We start from the raw sequence: 24,336 nt of genomic DNA on the forward strand, positions 1-24,336 counted from the left end.
TGTCAGATGCCAAGGAGGAAAATGAAGAACTGAAAAGTAAACTGAATGTAAATCCACAAGAGATAGACCAAAGTAATATTTGAGAAACGTGTTGTTGAGTGACGGTTGATTTCAAATATACCAGAAGTGAAGACTTGGATGCAACTCAGTGGTAGTAAATTCAGCGTTGGAGAGATGCGTTGAGTGGTTAAAGAGAAGATTACCAAATATACATTCACAGTCCCAAACTCTACATTAGCTGTTATCCCTCAGGCCAGGGTAGCAGAGAGGAGTAGTAGAAGACTTGGAGTCATTGTGGATACTGCTGTGAAAACATCAGCCCAGTGCCTCAGAAGGCAAATGGAGTACTAGGAAATATTGGGGAAGGAGGTGACAACAAAATGGTAAATGCCTTGTTGCCACCGTATAAATTCATTGTAACCCTGTATTTTGGATAATAAATGTAGTTCTATTTATATATTAAGAAGAACAGAGGAGGTTCAAGGAAGATTGACAATGATGATTGGAAATGCTTTATGAAAAGAAAAGAAATTATTCTTCATCTTGCTTAAGGGATGATTGAAGTGAGACATTGTAGAAAATCTGATAAAACCAAGAAACTAATGGCAGAAGTAAATTGGGAGTGATTGCTCTCTCTATGGTACCGTAAAGAAATAGAGAAAAGTTTAAGAAATCCAATCTAAAACAAGCAAGAAATAAGTAATTTCTTCTGCATGTCATATATGTAGAATTATTTGACTTTAGATGTTTTGAATGCAGGAGTTTTAATTAGTTCAAAGAAGGATTATATAAATCCAAGGATGGTAGAATATTTGAATGATCTCTAATCCTCATGGTCCTCTACAATCACCTGAAGAGTTTCGAACCTTCAGATTGCATGAAGGTAGACTAAGGAGGATTTCTAGAATTTACCCAATAGGTCTTACATTTCTTCCACTTTTATATCCAATTGTTATTGATATTGATTGATAATTATGTTGTTTTAAAGTGTGTGCATATATGGTATACGTTTATTATACCGTATTCTAATGAAGTTGGTAAGAGGGTTACGACTCTCCTCATGGCATACTGTTAGATTGAAAAAAATTTAGGGAAAATGGCATTTGCATGTGACCTGTCCCAGATAAGATCTCTTGTTTCTACTATAAATATATATTTATTTTGAATTAATACTTTTATTATATGTCTCTGAAAAATGTCTTGTGTGTTACTTACCATCTTAAACCTGCAAGTTTTTTAGAACTGAGTTTGTAGATGAAATCTTGACCTTATGCAATCATTAATATAAAGCCCTTGGAGGTCACTGACATTGAATCTAATTGTGGAAAAGGCAAACACGCACTGTAATTTGGGTGTGTTTTATACTGATAAGGATTTCCCACTGCTAGCCAAAGATAAAAGAAAAAAATAATCAAACATTTGCATGTTCTCATGAAAAGCAAATTAAGTAAAAGTCCCATTTCTTTACACTTCTTTTGTGTCACTGTAACCAACAGTACTTGGCCAAAAGTAAAGCTGATATTGTAGGTTAAAAGAACAACTCCAAACGTAAAGTGGGCATGTAATTTATTACCCATTTTACTACTTATTCACAACTTCTCATTAGCTTAATCTTTTTCTATCTTCAAAACATTGTGTATATATATATATATATTTTTTTTTTTAGTCTATTTTCTGAATGTTTTAGATGCTTTAGATGTTTAAGTTTTGCTCGTTAACAGATTCTGTAGCTGATATGTCTTGTTTAGGAGACAACCACAGGAAGATTCTGAAATTATTTTTTTTTTTGGTCATTTACGAGTGTGAAAATTATATATTTTAATTTTTGCTGGTTTGCACATATTTAGCATATTTTGCCAAAATATTATAAATCCAAGTGAACATGGAACCATAGCAAAACATATTTTAGAACACAAGATGTAAAATGCTGGTTTCACTGTACTTATTTTTAAAAGTCTGATAGTTCATGTAAATTGTCTTTAGTGACAGTATGCACTGAATCCTGCAAATCAATAAATAATGGTGTCATAGCTTGAAATGCCAATAATCAGACATGCAGAGATCATCGTTATTAAGATATACAGAAGTTAATGGTTCCATAGTTATTAAAAAACAAAGCAAAACAAAAATCACATCGGGTACTGCTTAAACAGCAAAAAAGTTACAATTAGAGAGGATTTGAGGAAAAAGAGAGCAAGATGGTGTGACATATGAAAAGGAAGAGAAATAAAAGTTATGTTGAAGGAGGCATAAAATTCTTATTACACAATCGGAACAATAGTTCAGCACTTGAAAGTGGTTTTTTATTTGTTTTTTTTTTTTTTTTAATAGGAGACACAAACTACAGCATTGTTAAGATGAAGAACATCTGTAGTTTAACTTCATAAGTTTAATTATAAATACTTGTATTCTTTGTCTTTTAAATACATGGAAAGTTGCCAGAATGGCTTCCTACTTAAATATAAACTCTTGAATTCAAGATAAAGGAAAGTAAGTTGTTCTTCTTAAGTCCAGTAAAAAAATTGGTCTGGAGACCAAGCTCTTGCAAATGCCTAAAATTGGCACAAAGGGAAAAAAACCTGGTGATTAAGAACATGAGGGAGGAGTGTTATATGATCACAGGGACTTTAAGTAGAGGAAGGGAAGATTTTTAGGCATGTAGAGCTAATATATAGGATATGTTCTGTCATGAAAAAGGATTTTTCCTTATGTGGGAGTTTGATCAAATTTTCAAGTGCTTGGGGGTTTGTCTTTAATAAATCACGCTTTGTTGCGCTGTAAGAATTTGGTTTTTTTTTTTTGAGAGTTTATTCAGTTCAGCTCAAATATTCCAAATATTGTTTTACTTTTTTCTTATATTTCCATTCCTGCCTTATTCTTTAAAAAAATTAAAATTAAAAAAAAAAAAACCCATACAGAAAGACCTGACTGAACAACTACAGCGCTGTATCTATGAGCTGACTGATGTCATAATCCCTTACATCTGATCTCCATTATATTTCAAGGTGATATGAAATGCTGTGACTACACAAAATAAGCTTTCATATTTTAACTCACTTGACATGATAAATAGGAAATGTTATATAGACTGACAGCCACACAGCTACTTAGAGTTAATTGTGAATGTAAATCAAAATTGCTTTTCTCAGTGGGAGTCTCAGGTATTTCCAAAGGGGTGGAGCTATATATTTTTTGTGGGAATTTGCAGGTGAAAATCCTTTTTCTATTTATTCTGTTCAGTCGAGTATGTTTTTGCATATTTTGCTATACATTTGACAGATGTATTTTGATCAATGATTTAGTTAATGTTCACAGAATCACAGAATCATGGAATCATCAAGGTTGGAAAAGACCTTGAAGATTATCCAGTCCACCCATTAACCTAACAGTGACAGTTCCCAACTACACCAGATCCCTCTTTAAATTACAAGTTTATTGAAAGAATATTCACTTGTGTTGGTTTGAAAGTTATTTGGAAATATACAGTTTGGTCCTATTTTAACTTAGTATTTCTCATTTTCTTTATCTTACATTGTATTTAAAATATATTTTTAGCTTTCTTGGGGTATTACGTACTAGAAGAACCCGTTGTAATACTGAGACTTATGTCCCTGACACTGTGCAACAGGACTACTTTTATCTGTTGCTTCAGTCTTTTTGTTCTAACAAGAATTATACGCAGATGAATTCACAAGTCTGAAACCTGGATCTAACCCCTTAATTGTTTTATCTTCTGCTGTACTCAAGCACTATTGATATTTAAATTTGCCTCCTGTCCTCTGTTTGTTTCCGTGGGCACTTCAGATGTGACACAAGAACCACCCCGAACAAAAGACTATTAAATGCTCGAATTAATATGGACAGGCAGGAGATTGGCAAGGCACTGACATAGGCCTTTGCTATATCTGAGCGTAACAATTGTCTCCATTTCTTAAATCAGTTATAACATGTTACATTAAATGGTGGAGTCCATAACAAAGCAGAAGCACAGTATGAGATGTTATCTGTTCAGAGCAGGAAATTAATTATTTTCTCCACATAGATAGCAAGTCCTCTTATTTTCACCCATCTCTTGGTTACTGAGCTGTAAATACTTATCTCTTGACCCTTTTTCTTAAAAAATAAAAACCCCCAACCATCAAGTCATTAAGGTGCTGATTGTTGGCTATGCTGTTACCTTAGAGTTGTTCTAACTGTAACAGAACTCTCACTCTTGAAAACTCTTTTCTATTAAAGACACACACAGTAGTGGGGGATTGAGAGTAGAAGGTCAGAGAAGAGGCTGAAGATTGCAATTTAGCGATTCAGATACTTTAGGTCTCAGAATTTTCAATCTGTCTTGCAACAGGTGGACTTTTATTCCAGCTTTTAAAAGTTGTTATAACAATAGCAGAAGGACATTTGTCCTTTTGGACAAGGAAAAACATCTGTGAAAGCATTGGGCTGTTTTCAAGTTGTGTTTTTATTATAGATAAACTCACACGTGTTATCTACAGGTTCAAGCCATAATGGTCCTAACTGGCCTCTTTATACTGGCCTTCACCAACCGTCCAGTATCAGAGTTTCTGCAGCTTTTTACACAATATAGACTATACTAGCAATAACAGGAATCATACCTATAGTAAGAAAAAGTTGTATTAATTTGGTCAGATTTCTCTTGTGATAGTTAAGATGTGAAATCACGAAATGTTACATGGGGGAGGAAGGGGGATGGCGAGGAAGATGACAACGCTGGATGAAAACTGTCACCCAATGTGAATAGCAGGAGCAAGCTAGTCTGTTGAAAGAAAATGTGCGTTTGTTAAGCAGTTTGTAATCTAAGTATTCTATTTGTGACATAAATTTACAAATTATTTTTTAATGCTGTATTGTATTTGGGAATGTGATAGATGATCTAAGGTGGGACAGGTTTTAGTTTAGTATATATGGGATCTATTTATTCCTGATTTCATTACAGCACAGCAGTATCTCTTAGTGCTTATATGTGTAGATTAGCAACACTTCAGATCACTTTAACTCAAAATATAGGTAATCCTACTGAAAGTATGAAAATAATACACCCTCAGTGGGGATGATGTCAAAAAGACCTGCATAGGGCCCACTAATCTGTATTAGAAAACAGATTTTTGGAGAAGGCGGCTGCTGATTTTGTAAGTGGTACTTGTCAAAATTTGAACGAACAGACTGCTTATCTAATACCATTTCTTACCTTCGATGATTCAAGACACTTTTTTTGTTGGGTTTTTTTTTGGTTTGTTTTTTTGTGTGTGTGTGTGGTGGGATTTTTTTTTTAAATGACTTTTTAATGGTTAATGCAAATTCAAGCCTTAAAACTTGCAAAAATTTTGAACACCTGATTTTTCTAGTATTTTAGTGTGTGAATTTACTTTCTTCTATAAAAAGTAAATTGTAGATGTAGAAGGCACAGGAATTGGACAATGAATAAACAATCTTATTTAATGTATGTATTTTCTGTTGTTGTTTTATAAGGTGTGGTAGTTTGGCATGACTGAATTCCTTCGTAGAACTTCCAGTCAGGTTTCCACATGTCTACCTCAGAAATTCTTCTGTTTTAATCAGTATTTGGGCTTTAGTTTCTGGTTGGTGTCACAGGGGATCTACGTAAATAATTATGAAGAGGATGTTTTATTCCCATACTCAGTATGGAGTAATGCATTTAATGAGAATATAAAACTCTTTCTTGGAGGGAGAATGGGAACCTTTCTGATATTTCTAAAAGCCAGCAAGCGTGACATAAACAAGTACCAGCCTGATACTGAATACACCTCTCAAAAATAAAACGGGGGGGGGGGGGAAAGGAATTTGCCTTCAGTTGAGCCATGTGCAGGTATTTACTATAGATAATGAAGGTGATTGCCAAAAGACAGTAGAAAACACTCTTCAGGATCCTGGAGGATTTAATGTAGGGTGAGAGAAAACTGATTGCTTTAAGTCAATATCATACTTCCACGGTGTTCCGTGAGGCAAAGGTTTCAGCTTTTGTATCTGCTTTATATATATAACTACACACAACCATTTCATCATGCTGAATCTGCAGTTTATTGCACCTTATATACCAAATTGTCCGTACTTTGCAGTGATAATGTGCATTTGTTGTAAGTAATTAAAGTAAATGCTGCTATGGTCTTCATTGACAGACCCTTGACATCTTTTATTGCAGTTGAATATTTACTTGAATTTTATATCGTGCTGAGGGCTTTCTTGTTTCTTTTGTCTTATAAAAGCTTGAATTCCATCTTTATGACAGTGAGTGTATGAACATGGAAACAAAAGATTGCTTTTGCAAGTCATTCTAAAATTTCTATGATTTTAATCAGACTTTTAAAGAATAAAAAGTAATTTTCCTTCACATAGGAATAATTATCTCTTGAAGGTGAAAACAACCCCATCTCTACTTAATTTAAAAAAAAAAAACCAAAAAAACAACAAAAAAACTTACTTATAACCATTTCCTTTAAATAACAACTACTCTGTTTCACTTTTTCAAGACTGCATAATGGATCAAATTACTCATTACAGAGTGTTAGGAAAAACTGAAATAATATTTTATGATATTTGTATTTCTGACCTGTTGACAGTCTCCAGTGAAAAATCAATGCAGCTCTGAAAAAATACTGATAGCTTTGAGACCCATTTTTTAAAGTATTGTTACTCAGACAAAATTGCTTTTATAGTCACATGCATTCAGCTTCCTCTTTTTTTTTTTTTTTTTTTTTTACATTATCTCGCACAATTTACTTGTTAAAAATTGGAGCAAAAAAAAAAAAAAGTATGAGATTACTATACATCCCTTATTATCTGTGCTGCCAAACTGTAGGACCTAATAATTTTTGCTGAACAAAGATGGAAGCTCTCGCTCGATGGATCCTTAAGTCAAAATTGCTTCGTGTATCTACTAGAGGTGATGTCGCAAGTTTTTTCTTGGCTACCATCTGATATTCAGGCTAACATGATGAAAGCATCAGTAAACATCTCTATGGCTTACCATACCTGTTTAATAATAGGCAAATTTTTTTTTCTATCTATGGAAAAATAAACATTTTAGGGAACCTCTTCTTAAGCGATGTTAGTGCCCATTTAAAAACAGAGACAGACAGATGTAAGACTTGTAACATATCCTGTATCCATGGTAATCACAAGCTGATCTATGAAGTTATGGAAGGGATATTTGTGAAATGAAGGGAACAAAACAACAGGATACAGAATGTTCATTGGCTTCTTGCAAAATTAAACAAAAAGAAGGAAAAAAAAAAAAGAAGAAAAAGAAAAAACCACAAAATTAAAGTTGTTATACTTTTATTTCATTCCATAGTGTAAAGTATATAGAGAAAAGGAGTGCTGTGAAACTAAAAATATTATTCTAAAATGTATGTAGAAATAGAAAGTAAAATTAATAGATGCTAGATGTTATTCTTCTGTCACTGAGCTGTTTTAACAGCTGTCTGCAGAGGAAAATGTACAATTCACTACTGAATACTGGTTCCAGATGGAAACTTTTATACCTGCTTCACTCATTGGAATGTAATTTTACTTACTGTTCTCAGGTATGCAGTAATTAATAGGTACTTATACCTATTCCTTTGTAAATGGATCCTGGATAAAGCCTCCAAGAACTTAATAAGGTTTTGTTAATCCTTTCCAATAATATCAAAGAAATAATTTTGTTCTGTGAGACACATTTAATGAGATACTAATGCAGCTAGCAGATTAAAGAGGCAACAATTAGATCCTAGCTCTTGTTTGTTAATGAGGAAACTGCTTCTGTAAGGTAGACAATACATTGGGTCTGCAATAGTTAACTAATACCTTCAGTTAACACTAAATTCTTAATTAAATATGATTGTGCCTATGGTGGCAGAAAGAGCTCTTACCAGGCTTTTGTCTGATTACATCACTTGCTACATTAAGTTCATTAGAAACATTAAGCAGTGAATAAAGGCAGAGGGAGATGAATCATTTTTAATGAATGATGAATGTTACTGGGACTATTTATTGAGTAAGGAAAAATAATAGTTACAAAGAATGTTTTTCTTCTTCTTCTATGGTCTACTAAAATACACACATTCCTGGTGCTTTGTTTTAGGGTTTTTTTGTTAATTCTTTAAATGTCTTAGGAAAAAAAGATAACCAGAGCTCAAAATAGTATTTTAATTTCCTTCAAAATTTTGACAGTGCAAGGATAAACACCTGTGTGAGTACTCCTGTGACAAATGTCATGAAAGAACAAAAGATTGCTCTAAATATACCAGCCTACTTTGAACAAAGTCTCTTTAGGCTAAACCTTAGAGAAGAGCGAGAACGCAGGGTTATGCAACAAGGACAGAGGCCAGCTTTGGAAACCAAGGACTCTTCACTAAATTCAGTGCTAGTGGCTTCTTTTCATGTACAGGGAAGAAATCCACCATGAATACCCAAGTAGATCTCAACAGCATCAAGGTGGATATCTACTGTAGCCCAGTTTTCAACAATTTTAGACTCTACATGTGATTATCAGCATTTTCAGTTCAAAAAACTCAATTTGGACCTCAGTTTATCCCACCTCAACTCCAAAAAATACCCCAAACCATCCCAGTTGGTTTTATAGGGTAAGTTTAATTCTTCGTTCGTCACTGATACCACAGAATTGTTGAGATTGGGAGGCACCTTTGGAGATCCTCTAGTCCAACCCCTTGCTCAAAGCAGGGCCAGCTACTCCATTTTTCCCAGATCCATGTGTAGTAGGCTTTTTGAATACTTCCAATATCTCCCAAAATCTTTCCTTCTGAATAAATTGTTGTACAAACCTACTGCCGGTTACATACACATCGTTATTTCTTTGTGAGACCAGGTTAACACTAGTGGGTTATACATACTCTATTATTCCCATTCTGCTTGACTCTCAGATTTTTATAGAGTTGTTCTGTCCTGCCTTTTTACTTCATCATCATTTCTGTGCCCTACTTTTGCAATCATTTTCCTGTGTATCGACAGTAATTTCAGTTGATACTAGAGTTTGTGAATCTCTTTCCTTAGGCAAAATCAGGTAAGAAATGAGAGCGTGCTAAGCAGAAGGAATAAATCATGTTTGCAGAAGCTACTGCTGGCTCTAAGACCGTAAGAGCTTTGATATTTGTTATTCCTGAGCTTGATATTTGTTGTTACTGAAACAGATTTTTGCAACGGTATTATTTAATAATATTTTATGAAGTAGTTTCCTTGTTTCTCACTAACACGGCCATACCTATATCTGAGGGAGGGGATTGCAGTTTTAAAAACTTAAGGGGAAAAACAGGAACTCTATTAATAGTTTCTGAAATTATTTCTCTTGCCTCGCATAATGTTTTGACTCCTGTCTCTAACCAGAAATTTACCCGTGTAAGACTCTTAAGAAAAACATTCTGGTTCTCCAAGGCTAAAACTTCTGAGCAACACCAGGAGTTACTTCTAAGGTTTTGTAAACAGGTTTAAGGAAGCCTGCGACTTTAGTTGGGAAACCTTTCGAGACAGGGAATCAGATTTTTTGTACAAAACACTTTGCCTCATACATCTTGGGTACTGTCAAAGGTAAAATCGTTGCTACTTATAATTGAAAACCAGTAAAACTGTAATTTTTTTTTTCCCAAAAAAATTACTACCCTTTTTAGCCCTGCTTTATGAAGATGCTGCTAAAATTCTAACATTGTTAAAAAACATTTAAACAAAATAAATGATCCTTCCTTAAATATCCAGTTACAAGCTTTTCTAGTGCCTCTCTGATATCAGTTAGGATTTTGTTGCACATGAAGTTCATGTTGCTTGGTAATGGAATACTTAATGTTTCCTCTGATAACTCTACTCAGTAATTTCTCCCCAGCATTTACATTTGTCTTCAGCCAAGCTTATATAAAGAATTATAAGTCCCAGTAGATGGAAAATGATTGAGGAAATTTAGTTGATGTACTTTCATTTCTGCACTTCATTGAAGAAAATCTTGCCCTTTAACAGGTTTATGATATTTCAATATTTTAATGTTTATGTACAGCTTGCGTGACTCAAGACTGGGAAATTTAGGATGATTTATCTGCATGTTTAAGAAGAAAGATTTTGAGTGACTTGATACTTATATTTTCATCTCAAAGTAATGGAATGGAGAGCACGTAAATAAATTCCACCCAGAATTATTCTGATTTTTATAATGATTGTATTGGGCTACGTTGCTCACTTGTCTTTACATGCTTCATTACGTAAATAGTTTTGCCAATTGTTACGGGATTACACACAGACTAAAACACCACAGGAACTGCACAAAGGTGTTAGACAATGAGATATGTGGACTTCTACAGGGATTTTCACATTTCTGCACTATGTTGGCAGAATGAGCCAGGCAGAAGTCCTTTCTGAGTGGGCTTCTGAAGGCAAACAACTGAAAGTACTTGAGATGGTCAAAACAAGAATCTCAAAGAAGCAGTGAAGCTCACAATTTAAATTAAAAGAAAGAAAAGTAGGAAAGAGTCTTTGAGGTTTTTCCGGTGACCTAGTATTGCCCCATTAACAATGAAACATTTTTAGTTCTTTAAGACTTTCTCAATCTTACCTGATTTTGAAGTCAAAACACCTCCAACAGATATATGCTATTGATTTATGCATTCAGATACTCTAATTATTTTTATGTGCAGAGAATTTTGACTATTTTATGCTCAAGCTATTACAAGTTTTGATCTTGATCACTAGGTATCTCTAGCAATCAAATGTTCTTTGTTTTCAGGATGAGAGAAGTTTTAAAAGATGCTTAATGAATGTATCTTTTTGTTGTTGTTGTTCTGTTTCCCTTCATAAAAAACCCAGAACCTTTTATTAAAGGCTGGTTTGTAGTCACAGAACTGCAGTCTTTGTCTCCTCTCTTTGGCTGTCAGCTTTCTGTCCCCTTGAAGGTTGCGATGCCACAGTTATTACAGGCAAATACATCAAATGACTTGTTAAATCATGCTGATTCCCTTTCTAATCTCAGTGCAAGCTTTCACCTCATCAGAGGTCCGGGAAGGTTATGAAATGGAATTCAACAGTTAAAGGAAACTTCTTGCAATCTTGCAAGTATAGAAAAAAGTCTGTGGTTCAGAGCCTTTTTTTTTTTTTTTTAATGCATGCTGCAGGATTTAGCCATTCTCCCAAGGGGGTGGAGTAGAATCCAAATATTAAGGGGCACTAAATAATAAATCATAAATTTTTTCTACTTTAATTTTAATGCAATGCTTCCTAAAAGTAAAATACAAAAGCTCTATTTAAAAATATACAAATCTCACTCCATTCCTTTTCTAGTCTTTTTTTTTTTATATTTTGAAGAAAAAAGAATAAAGTCCAGATGCATTTAATTCTCAGGCCTTTACTAAATAATTTTGTTTTCTGACATAAATTCAGGCTAGGGAACGTACTGACCTGCTAACAAAATCTGTTACTTTCTTCATTTTTCTGATCCTTTACATTTCTCATTTTTGATATTCAGTTTAAATGAGTACTGTTACCTAATTGCAAATAAAAGGATATTACTTTAATTACCTTCTACTATAGGTGTGAAAATAAGAAAGCGGTTAGTGTAGCCATTGCACCAAGTGGTGCAATATTAAATTTCTGACCCTACCACAGGCAGACAGAGCTGTTCAACTGCAATAGAATCTTAGTGTGTAGTTCAGTACTTCTAATTGTTGCCTTCTGTAAATGCTGTATTTTGAACTTTTTGCCCTGGACTTTCTTCTTCACAACCAAGAAATAACAAGCGCCTTCATCAAAATACAATGAATTCTCTGACATTTTGAAATAACTGCTAGAACCAGTGGGGAACAGACAATAATTGCCATTCAAATATATCATTTTATGGGTTTTCATTCTTGCTTCACCTGTCTCCTATGCGGTGACGTTCCTAAACCATAAGTAGGAACAAACATTTGGGAGAAAGGCAATTCTGTTTAATTAGGTCGTTCCTGCAGGTAACATCTCACTGAAATTTTCTTCACCTGGATCCAGAATGAGAAGTTTGCTTTAAAATGGCAACTGTGCTGCTCTTTATTAGAGAAAGGTCAGTTCTCAAAATGTACCAAACTGCATATGTTAGATCTCCCATCTTCCACCGAGTCTAGGAAACAGGGAGAAACGTGAGGTGTCTTGCCTGCTTTGGGCAGTGTCAGCCTGGACCTCTTCTGAGGAGAGATGCCCTGACAGTAATGAGAGCCTTCTCTATAAATTCTGCCTGTGCTTTTCAAAATGAAGAGGAAGGTTTCATATTGTGTTTGAGTCTGTTTGATTGAAATCTAGGGGAGAGAAAAGGGCAGAATGTGTAATATTTCATCACATTCGTGCAGTTGTTGCCTTCAAACTGCATATCTTTGAAGCTAAAATGTAATGCTTTATATCCTAGCAGTTCTGGGAATGGGGTCTCTGGACTGCAAGAGAAAATGGTCCTTCAGGTGTTGAGAGTTAGCAAAATGAGGTTGATAGAAAAAAATACATAGCTGTAGCATCAAAGAAGCTGAAAAAAAGTGAAGCTTTTCCATCTTCATCAGGACAGGATGAGCAGTGTATCTGCTGTGTGGGAAACGAGAACCATACAGGCTTGAAGTGTCCAGAAAGTTCAAGGATCGACTAAGGGAGAAGGATGTTGAAGGAGAAAGATGAAAGATTGAAGAAGTTGGTTCGTTGCTGACAATTCTATGTAGTAAAAACCCTCTGTGTATTCACCTTTAGTAAAGAGCCCAGAAACTCCACTGGATTTAGAGAAAGACCTCTGTGTTGGTTAATTAGAATATGGTGAGCTGTTCTATATTTCATCATCCTACACCTGCGGTCTTGCTTCAGAAGATGCACATAAGTAGGTGTCCCATTGCTTTTGGTGAAGCATCTCACACACACACGACGGCACAAAACTGAACCAGAAGTGAACCACCTGATGATCCATCACCCAGGTCTCAGGGAAAATTGCATGATGACAAACCTGCTTTAGCATTATTTCTGCAGCACAAAAATGTCCTGAATTGCTTTATTTATAGATATTTGTCACTTGTTTCTGAAGTAAATTTGACTATCTGAAATAAATAAATCAAAACAGACATATAGCTATTTTTATTTCTCCTCATTTCCTGTTCCAGAGATTATAATCTTGTTTCAAAACACTGAGTGGAATTTCATACCTATTATTTTAAGCTTGAAGGCCAAAAAATGTGATCAGAATCGCACCTTCTACTGTTAACATCTTTAAACCTGGGAAGAATTTCTAGTATGTGCAAAACTTGTTTTTCACTTCATTCTTCTTAATGAACTGAGAAACTGACTTTTTTTTATTTTTTTTTTTTTTTTCCCCCCTGATCAATGAGAAATGGTAATTCTTTTCTTTGTCTGCTCATTGTAAGAATAGAACAGGCGTATTGTCTCTTTAGTCTTCATTATACCTCCTCTGCTTTAACGTAGGCTTCACCTGTATTTTAATATAATCACAGATTTGTTTAGTTCTATAAATAAGAATTATACTAGCAATCTCCAGTGATTCAGAAACTTCTCGCTCGTTTGCCCATATATGTTATTCTGACTTAATCTCACTGATATTTATTAATATGTACAATATGTGCACATTTTCAAAATGGAGCCATAGACATTCTAGTAATTTCGTTCTCTCACCACTCTCTGAAATAGTCTTTATTGATAATACTGGGAAAGTTTTATGCATAGCATAAAAATTTGGAAAGGCAGTAAATAATATTGTCCTTATTCTGCAAATGTTCTCCCCACACTAACTTGCAGGCTTGCTTCCTGTATTAATTTCTTAGTACATATAACCTAACTTCTTATTTAAGGGGCAAAGAATGTCTTTGCTTGATGAAATTTTCATCAAAACCCCCATTATTCTAACTTTTAAGCTCAGCACGTACCGAAGGCAAATGATTATCTTGTGCTGGGTAGTCAGGAGCACATAGTTGCATTAATTTTTAATATTATTATCCCACTCTTTATGATTGGAGTGTTTCTAAATTTTTTTGTTCGTTATATAGTCAGTGAGGGACTTTATAGCAATTGAAGTAGGTTTCGTGGTTCAATTTTGGTTAAGTCAACGGAGGAAACGGCAACTTTTTTCAAAATGTTTATTCTTAAGTATTTGCCAGAGAATGCATCGCATCCTTGTATTAGTGTGCCACTGAGATGGTATATTCCAGAAATCGGTCTGTTCTTGGCAAGTTAATGACATAGACTTTCTGGTCTATATTTTTCTCTACGTTCATATTTATACTACATTTTGATGTAGTGGTGGGGGAGGCAATAAGGGGGAAAAGGAATGAAAGGCCCATCCATTGATAGGAACAGTCACTCCTAGCAAAGACAGAAGTAGTGAAGATAAGTTAAATTTGGTCTATTCCCGCACTGTGGATCAAGAGAGAATGGAACAGAGACAGGATTTTCATTATCTGTGTACCAAGGGTGGCTGGGGAGTGGAGGACCTGCAGGGGGATAAGGAAGAACACCAGCTGCAGTGGCCTGCAGAGACTTAGAGCTGAAAAGTAATAAAAATCTTAAAATATAATCCTGCTAGAAGTGATGTAAGATGGATATTTTGTCTCTTTTGCAGTTTGTCTAGTGTATCAGAAATAAAAATATGAGTCTTTAATTGAATCTGGTCTTTGTTTCTTTATTCCACGTGGGCTGTATAGCTTGTGGAATCTAAAGGAACTTTACTATAAAAAGTGCTTTAAGTCATCTTTGTTTATGCAGTAAGGGCAAGCAAGAGACAGGCCAGAATGTGTATCTAGCTTCTAACTGCCTACGTGTGGCCCCAAGGAATATCGTTGTGGGTCATGGCAAAGAAATATCATTGTGGGTCATTGCTATGACTTTTTTTTTTTCTTTTTTTTTTTTCTCCCATATAAACTTTCTTCATCTGGAAACATAGTAGAAGGGTGATTATGAAGTTGCTCTGAGGTTTTATACCCTCCAGTCATTCCCCTTGCAAAAGTGAAAACCTTTGGAGACAATCTGTGCTAGTCGCTTCTAAGACTATAGCCTAATTTACTACCTTTTTCTGTAACAAAAAAAAAAAAAAAAAAAAAAAAGACGACATTTTGTGGTGCACTTGCTTCTTGTTATTATCAAAATCAGAATCAGATGCTACATGTCATTTTGATAAAAAAACAGCACAAGTAAACTTTATTTTTAATGCCATAGTATTATAGAAATGAATGCTGAGATTAATGTATTATAGAAGTGCATTGAGAATATAATTTAAAGATCTCGGGTAATCTTCTGGTTCATCCCTGTTTTCTCCAACAATTCAGAGTAGATTATTTCTGACAAAGGAAGCAGTGAATTTTCTAGTTTGTGAAAGAGATGCATGAGGAGCTGCAAGTTTCAACTTAGAGGCGGGGGAAAAAGCCAACAGCTTAACTTTAATACATATAAATGTACTCTAAAAGGGGTTATTTTCATTTTCTCTTGACCCTGTTAGGTTACAAAATACTCGTGTAGAAATAGGATTTAACCTCAGTGTTCAAGGAAAAATACTCCTCAGGAATATCAAAAGGTGATACAGCCAATGTAGGTATATTAATAGAAGTATTTCTTTTTGCAACCCAATATGGCTTTTCCATTTCTTTGTCTAAGATTGTTTCCACATTTATGTTTTATCTATTTGACTTTGAAAGAGAATTAGCAAGGAAATCTATATTTAAGATTTTAGAATCTCTGTACATTTTAATAAGGTTTAAATATAACATTCTGCTAAACACTGTGGGGAAAAGGCCAACTGAAATCACTAATTGCCAGCCACTTTTTTTAGAATGGCAGAATTATTTTTGCCTGTAATAATCCTCAGCAGTTTGCTTTGCTATTGTTGGAACATGTTTGACTACAGTTGTTAAATGAGCTTGTATCATTTAAGAGTGGGAGGGTGGTGAGGCCCTGGCACAGGCTGCCCAGAGAAGCTGTGGCTGCCCCCTCCCTGGAAGGGTTCAAGGCCAGGTTGGACGGGGCTTGGGGCAACCTGGGCTAGTGGAAGGTGGCCCTGCCTGGGGCAGGGGGGTGGGACTGGATGGCCTTTAAAGGTTCCTTCCAACACAAACCATTCTGCGATACTATAATCCTATGATTCTATGAAAAACCTTTGAAAAAGGAATTGGAGTGTATTTATTTTTTTTAAATAGGCAAATTAAGTTGTCACAAAAATCATTAAGAATCCTTTCTAATAGACAAACTTTACATGGTTTTCAAAATCAGCAGTTTAAACCTCCCTCTGTGTAGCTTTCCTTTATAAATTTCTTTTGAAATTATATAGGCTTCTCTAAATATTTGTTTTCACTTCTCTTTGTATTTAGTTTATTGTTGTATATTCCCAGCACTGATTTTTATCGTTTTCTTCTTTTTAACCTCAATTAAATGCAAGAATATGAGAATGTACAGTTCTGGGCAATGTATTTGCAAGTGCCCTGATATTAAACACATTTTTTATTGCAAGAGGTTATTTCCCTGCTCAAAAAATTCTGTGGTAAATCATTCAGACTTTTATAATACCCTAAGATCACGATGGACCTAACTGATGCTTTTCACTCTCAGAGAGTTTCTTCTTACCAGTTTATCAGCCTTTCTGGTGTAAAATAACCCAACATGATTATCTTCCCTGGTGGACACATCCAACCCCATCAACTGATACCACCATGATGACATCACAAGATGTCAGGTAGGAATTATATCACTTAAAGCGGCTTGTGATCAGCTGCTGGGCATCTAGGGCTGAGCCATGCTGTTCTTGCTGTTAATAGGTATTTGGCCTTCTCTCATGCCTTGTTGTTTACTTCTTTTCTCAAAGGAGTATGGGTTTCTTTGGCCTTCTTATTTGAGAAATGATCCTAGCAGCCACATCACACTGCTGGGGTCCATATTCCCAGCCCTAAAAGATGTGTGTGTTATTTGTCTCTTTGGAATTTGATACAATGATGTGTTGGCGGGTGAGGAATAGTATTGCATTGTGTTGGAAAATAATGGTTTAAAATTAATGTTTAAATAAATAAACAGAGAAACGATGGACCTGCCTAAGTGAAAGGCTGAGGGCCAAGGGAATAGAGAGAAATGAATATTAAAAACTACTGAGTAACAAGAAGGATGAGGGAAAGGGCTTGAGATAGTTCTGACTCCAGAATAATTATTTGTTCCAGTTATTTACATCTATAAAGCTTCAGATCTGTCAGTGCAAGAACACCTGTATGCTGTCTTGTCCAGAAAAGACAGACCAACCAGCAGAAAACAGCTCCATGCATGTATGAACGTATTTGTGTCATTATTTCATTAATATTTTCTCTCTGTCCATTATCGCTGCCTACTTATGATGATCTAGTCTGTGTTACATCAGATCAAAATGGGTAAAGGTCAAAATTATGATCTAGACAAGCAAACACACTGTAGTCTCTAGAGCAAATTAGTTATGAGGAAGATGCTGCTCAAGCGCACAGCAATTTAGGTGACAGTGTTGGAAAAGCATCAAAGCAAACAATCAAAAACCAGTGGACAGTGAAGGGATTCCTCTTGCAAATAAGGGATGGGATCTAGAGAAAGGAATGTTAACTGCCTGATCAGAATGACACGCGCATCAATACAGAAATAGGGAGTGGATCTGCATAGTGGATCTTAGCGCTTAAGGACATGGTTGTCGCAGATGAAAGTATTGACACGGTAATGATTTAGTAAAAATAATCTTGATTTATTAATAACTAACAACAATCTGTCAATGCAAAATAACTCAGAAAGAAAAGCAACTTATTCAGATTCTAAAATGACAAGTTTCACTCTAACTTACTTAATGGTACCTTAATTTATACATATATATACATGCGCACACACGAAAGAGACATACATATAGAAACAAAGGTATCTGGATTCAGTAAAATGAACACACAGGAACAAGGGCAAGGGTACGTACCCCCCCCACACACACTAATAAACAGGGAAAGAACGGGTGAAATAGAAGCTAGCTCAAAGAAAATTTCCCTCTCGAGTTTAGAGCAAATACTCCCAATGCCTTGGCATTCCTCAACGGGCGATAATTGGGACTCGAGCGGGTGGACTTCGCCCTGGCCTTCCTTCTGGAGCAGACAACACCTTAAGGGTTTTTGGTACCTGAGAGGTGTCCCAGCTCGGGGGAGATGCTGGTCACAGCCCCGCTGTGATCCAGGAGCGCTCAAAGGGCCTCTCTGGTGGTCGCAGTTTATAGGGTCCAAGATAATTGACTCTTGTCAGATGCTTTCTGGTGCCTTCAGGCAGTTGCACAAGAATTTGATGAACATGCAGCTCTGTTATATTGTTCCCTCTGATCACATCCCAGTCACAGGTGTGCCAGGCCATCAGGAGATGATGGGCCATTATAACCTTTTCCGAGCAATCAGAGGGGGGCAGGAGCCAGGCTCCTCAAGGTTATCAGTCCTTATCTCCACAGATTGGTGTATGGCTCGGGGGAATGTGGATGGAATCATACCTGGCACCAAGCAGCCCAACAAGGAGGGCAGGGAGGGGTAAGAATTGCACCACCACAATGGTGTAGTTGGGAACTGTCAATGTTAGGTTAATGGTTGGACTGGATGATCTTCAAGGTCCTGTCCAACCTAGTTGATTCTGTGATTCTGTGAAAAGAGAGTCTTGGGTGCAAAAAGTTGATTTTGGAAACTAAGCTGAACTATACTTAGACAAGTTAATAAACAACGGAGACAATACGTGTGCATGTTAGAAAGAAATACTCGTCTTCTGAAGTGGTGTGCTTGCCTTGCAATTAAATTCTGCTTTATTTTTGGAAGTAACTGCTTCTGGAAAAAAACCAGTTTTGTTTAGTGGAAATTTATTCTGTGACAGGTTTCTAGAGGAAAAGAGTTTACAGGCTTCAATCCAAACTCCTTAATATGACTTGTAACTGTGAAGATTTCCAAGTAAGAGTGATGGAACTGTGTCATTCCATCTACAGAAAACTCACATCAGAGGGCAAGGAGGCCTGAAAGGTTTCAAAATTAAGCTTGCTCCATAAATTGCAATAACCTTCACAAACAAAGTGAGGAAAATAACACATCAGACCTAAAAAGAAAAACACAGGTGTACTTTGCTGATTAAGAAAAAGATATGATGTCATATATTACATTCTGAAATGCAATTCGGTATACTCTTATCATTTTTTCTGTATTGTCACTTGGCTGAGTATTGGGGGAAAACAATGAAATTAGGCACAAAAAAGTCTATAAAGATGGATTGCTCAAATTATAAGAATACTAGTATAAACATTAAATAGATATGCAATAATGAGCCATTATGCTTATTTTTTCTGGAGACAAATCAAGCAACGTATCATATTAGCTTTTAAACTTCTTGGCACACACATTCCAGATTTCTTATTAATAAGAAATCTTCATGTCAATAGGTTAATTGTATAAGCACTTGTAGATGTGAGATGGAAATCAGTCCCATGTAATGTCCACTTTTCTAACGTTTATAGTTTTCTTATAAAGGGCCGCTTTAAACATGGCATCAGAACTTTAATATTGGAAAACTTGGTTTTTGGTGGTTATTTGTATAAACTCCCTGCGGATCAAAATAGGATTTAAGGGTTAATAAGTGTTTACTACTGTATTTGAAGACACAAACATATACAAGAATGATGCTAGTTTTGTGGGAATATTGAAAATTTAAATTCATACCCAAACCTGTTTGCTCGATATAATTTGCAAGAGCAAAACACTGGAGCGTTTCTCATTAATTAATGTGGTGATGGATCTTTTATGGACTTGAGGTAGGGAGCAAAAAATAGCCCCAAAGATATTTGACCTTTCATGTTAAGATGTATTCTGTATAGTCAGGAAATAACCAATTTTCCATATAATTTCAAACCCATCTGAATTTTTGAAATGTGGTTTATATTCTGTTTATATAGAATAACTATGTGATCAAATTAATCATGTTTAAGGGAAGTAGTTAATCTAAATCATGGAACTGGAATTTTTAGGGTTTACAGACTTGTATTATATTCTGCAGCCTTATACATATATTTTGGTACTCGAACTCCCTGGGAAACATTAATATCTTTTTTTTTTTTCTCTGAAAATAGACCAGTTCTCTAAATCTCAATGTATCGGCATTTACCAGGGTTTGAATGCTGAAGCAAGAAATGGAAGGAGAAGCCTTGCAGCAAATTTCTTTGTCTAAAAAAGGGACTAAAGGACTTTGAAGTGGATATGTAGAAGAAAAGCTTGAGGGAGAGTTGAATTAGCTTTGTTCTAAAGCATTTTCAAATGAAATAAAAAAGGGAGCAGTGTGGTGATTCGGATGATTCTGTCTATTGAAACACTAAAAGCTGGATTATGTTTACAGGTTGAGTAATCTCATATAATTTTTTTTCTTTTTTTTTAAACCCAGTTACCACTCTGAAATCTTTTCAAGTGAAACATAACCCTGAATCAAAACGTTGCAACCATTTTACAGTCAGTGTCTTAATTTTGGAATTTGCTTTCTCACCATTCTCACACAAAAAAAAAAAAAAAAAAAAGGAAAAGAAAAGAAAGGAAGCAAAAAACCCACCCCATTCATTAATTTTTACCTAATCTGACAAGTGACAAGGAGTTTGGATGTGTCTCAGCTTCCATTTTCAGAGGAAATATTTTCACCAAAATGGAGGGGCTATGGGACAGAAGGAAAGAGAAGCTTGGATTTACTGAAGTCCCACAATTGCAGATGCAAAAGTATCACATTTTGAGTTCCCCAAAGGGTATGTTCTCTTAAATTACATCGTCATACACACCTGTATGTATTTTCAAGCGTTGTATTGACCACATATAGTTTGATTTTGTTTACATGAAATAGTTTGGAATGTCTGTTATTGATCCATGGGTAGGTGCTTCAGGAGAAGGTTTTTAAAAATAGAATGAAATCTTTCTTGTTAAATTCTAAAGGATTTGTATCATAAACAGAGTCTCAGTCACCTGTGTAGTGCACTTGCCAGATTGCTGAGCTGTGGTGATTGCAGCCTGGTTACATATTTCCTTTTCAAAATAATGAGCTATCAAAGGAGAAGTCTTTGCTTTGAGAAGGGTTAAAAAAAAAAAAAAAAAAGAAAAAAGGCTCCTCCAAGTGGATTTCTTTATTCTTTAACTTCAGATGCAAACCTCCATTTATTCTTAACTGTAGATCAGCAACTTTTTGCCTTAAGATAAAGACTTAAATGAAAAAGATGCAGAATGCACTTTAGAGGTTATCCTGAAGGTATACAATAAACTCTTAACACTTATAAGCTCTAGTTAAATAGTTTAACTTTTGCTCTCCATTGGATTATAGTTCTTTACTTTTTCTCCTCCTATTTTTTTAACATGATATCTTTAGAACTGTTATTCTCAGTTTAAATATTTATGAAGATGAGCTTACAAATAGCTGTTAGCTATTAAATCTTCATGATTGCCTAATGAGTTATTGTCCTGACTCTTGCATCTTTCTCTGAGGGATATGTAATTTTTTTTATTTTTTTTTTTCCTTCATTGTCTTTCAAAATTTTATGTAAAAAAGCAAGAAATGCACAAAGGATATTTAATCTTTTCTTTTGCTGTCATTGCCATGGAAACATTAAAAGTAATAGGAACTGTAGGAAGAAGATGAGAAGGTAGGGACAAAGGAGGAGATAGAGAACAGAAAAAAGGCAGGCATACAGCGGTGCATTAAGTTATAAAACAATATTTATATATTGTTTAAGTTCAGAAAATCTGTCATATTTGGAAAAGATATATTTCTTAGACCAGAAATGCAGGTTAGTTTGATCAAGTTGTATAAAAATAAGAGTAACTTTTCCATTTAGTAGAAATACTGAAAAAAACACTTCATGTCTTTTCTGAGGTTTTCATGGTATTATAACTATGCATGGTAGGTGGTAGAGACTTACAGTTGTGTTATTTTACAGTGGGATGAATGCTTCTGGGCTAGGATGTGCATTCTGTTTGCTCTTCTATCTTTTTTACGTGTCTTGAACCATTACCCAAACCTCTTGGATAAAAAGACCTTCCTGATAAATGTAAAGATGTTGATGAAGTCTGGATCCTTAAATGTAATTTGGTCCGAAGGACTTAGAGAGTATATCATTGTTCTTTTCTCAGATGCATGAATCTAATCCAATTTTATCTGGATGCATTTACCTTATAAATATCATCATGTCCCTTGTAACCAGCCACGCCCTCTTATTTTTCTCCATCCAGCAGGCACTAATTTATCAGTCCTGTCTTTGTATTTGTATATGATCAAACTCCAGTAGGTGGCAGCCCTGCAGCATTGTTTGTCGCTTTCCTTGGATGACTCAAACTCACTGTGCATTGCAAATGGCTTCTTTTGCAAAACTCTTTGCAATAATTCTGAAGTTCTCATCCCTTTCATGGCTATGATTTACCACTTGGAGAGAATAATGTCCCCAAACCTCCATTCTATATATATTTTGTCGTATGATGATGTCGGATATTATATTCCATAGTAAAATTCCTATCACTTTTTAAATTGTTGTTGCTGGAATCTTTTCTTCAGTCCCACGTTGTGGGTTAACTCTAAAAGACATGAAGCAACTATATTGCGTGAAACTGATAAAGCCACACTATGTACAAAGACCCATTTTCTGGTTTTATTTTTAACAAAAGGATGTTGTGTGACTTGCTGCCACCATTTTGCGTTGGGGAATTCGCGTCTTGTTTGCATAGTCCCGTGCCGTGTGGGAATGAAGCAGGTTGTTGTCAGGAGTTAGGCTGGCATGAACATCTCTGTATCACCTCTCCAGTCCTTCATATTCTGATACAGTAACAGGACTCTCACTGCACCTATTTTTCCTATTTATCTATTAAGCAAACCTTCACTTTATCCATTTTCAAAGACGTTCTGACATTTCATAAGCACGGGTCAGAACACGGTAATGTAGTAATTCCTCTTACCGAAGGAGAAACAGTAAGTTTAGTGGTCACCTAATTATTTGAGCTGTGTTCTTGATCATTTAAAAGCCAGAAGTGCACGGTCTGTGTGACTTGATTTTAATCTTCTACATGCGGATGCTATAAATCTTACTTGCGTTCTTGGGTTGAGAACCTACTCCTTCGAGAGAACAAGCACTTAAGACAGAAGAACCCAGTTTTCTCGATAATGTACTGGTATGAATGTCATGAAGCTGTTATTTTCTGGACTTATACATATGTTATTGTCAGAGCCCTTTAAATAGTGTTGGTGTTGCTAAGCAATATTCAAATCATTTAAAGATATTTTGAAAGCAGTGAATACCTGTTAACATCCCTTTGGGCTATACTAGTTGATTTACTACTGCACATGCATTTTTCTATGTTTTTCCCTTTTTTTGTTTGTAGTGTGGTGTTTTTTTTGTTGTTGTTGGTTTTTTGTTTGGTTTTGTTGTGTTTTGTTGTTTTGGTTTTTTTTACTCCAAGAATTTAACCTTTAAAAGTACAAAAGCTGCAAAAATTGAAACGAGTGAGAGGAGAGAACCAGTGGGGGGAATTGGGGAGGAAGGTACCCAAACAGGAATGCTCTGTTCATTAATGCATTTTTCCTACTGTTCTGCTCCTTGAATTTGAGAAATTTAGAAAGTGGAGATAAGCATTGCCAGACAGTGCGTTGTTGCCTGGCAGCCTGTAGAAATCATACGATGCTACATGAGGCTGCCTGACCTAAGTGAAATAGATATTTTTGCCCCTTTCTTCTTCCTGTTAATTCTTGAAAGAGCTGTTGGGATACTGCCTAGTTATACTGCTAAAAATTTCTTCAGTGAAGGAACACATATAGATACCAATATATTTTTAGAGGTGATGCAATTCATGTTTTAGTTAAGGTAGTATATTTTTACATTCTTAGTTGGAAATGAAAGAAGATGTTCTCATAAAGAAAGGCTTTACTGCAATTTGTGGTGGTAGTGTAGGCTGCTACTAATTGTGAATAATATAAGTAACCGATGGATATTTTAGCTGTCTGTGTGCTGCATAGATTGTATTTCTCTTTAAAACTAAGATTTGTTATTAATATTTTGCTTTTATTTCAAAGGCATTGTAGTATTTTCCTCTGAATGAATTAACTCTTTGCAGTAAATCATCCTCTTTAAATCTCTAGGGGTTTTTTCTTAATTTTTAAACCAAACTCACACTAATAGCAAAACAGAGAAATTCTTACTTCGGTCTGCTGCATATGAATCTGCATGTCAATGCAGCTTGTTAAAGGAAGATTTAAAGAGCTATGTTGTTGCGTATATATGAGTTCCTCTTTATATTAGTTCTATTAAAGAGAGAAAAATAGCACTGAGTTTTAAATTTGTGGAACTTGTTTATTAGCTTAGTGAAACTG

General features: G+C 35.3%; 1 protein-coding gene across 2 annotated transcripts in view; it reads left to right on the forward strand.

Annotated features, from left to right (window-relative positions):
• CTNNA2 (catenin alpha 2) overlaps positions 1-24,336 on the forward strand; it is a 526,704-nt gene that overhangs the window by 185,832 nt on the left and 316,536 nt on the right. The gene's annotated exons all lie outside the window — the stretch shown is intronic.

Source organism: Athene noctua, chromosome 4 (genome assembly GCF_965140245.1).
Source record: "Athene noctua chromosome 4, bAthNoc1.hap1.1, whole genome shotgun sequence".
NCBI classification, from domain to species: Eukaryota; Metazoa; Chordata; class Aves; order Strigiformes; family Strigidae; genus Athene; species Athene noctua.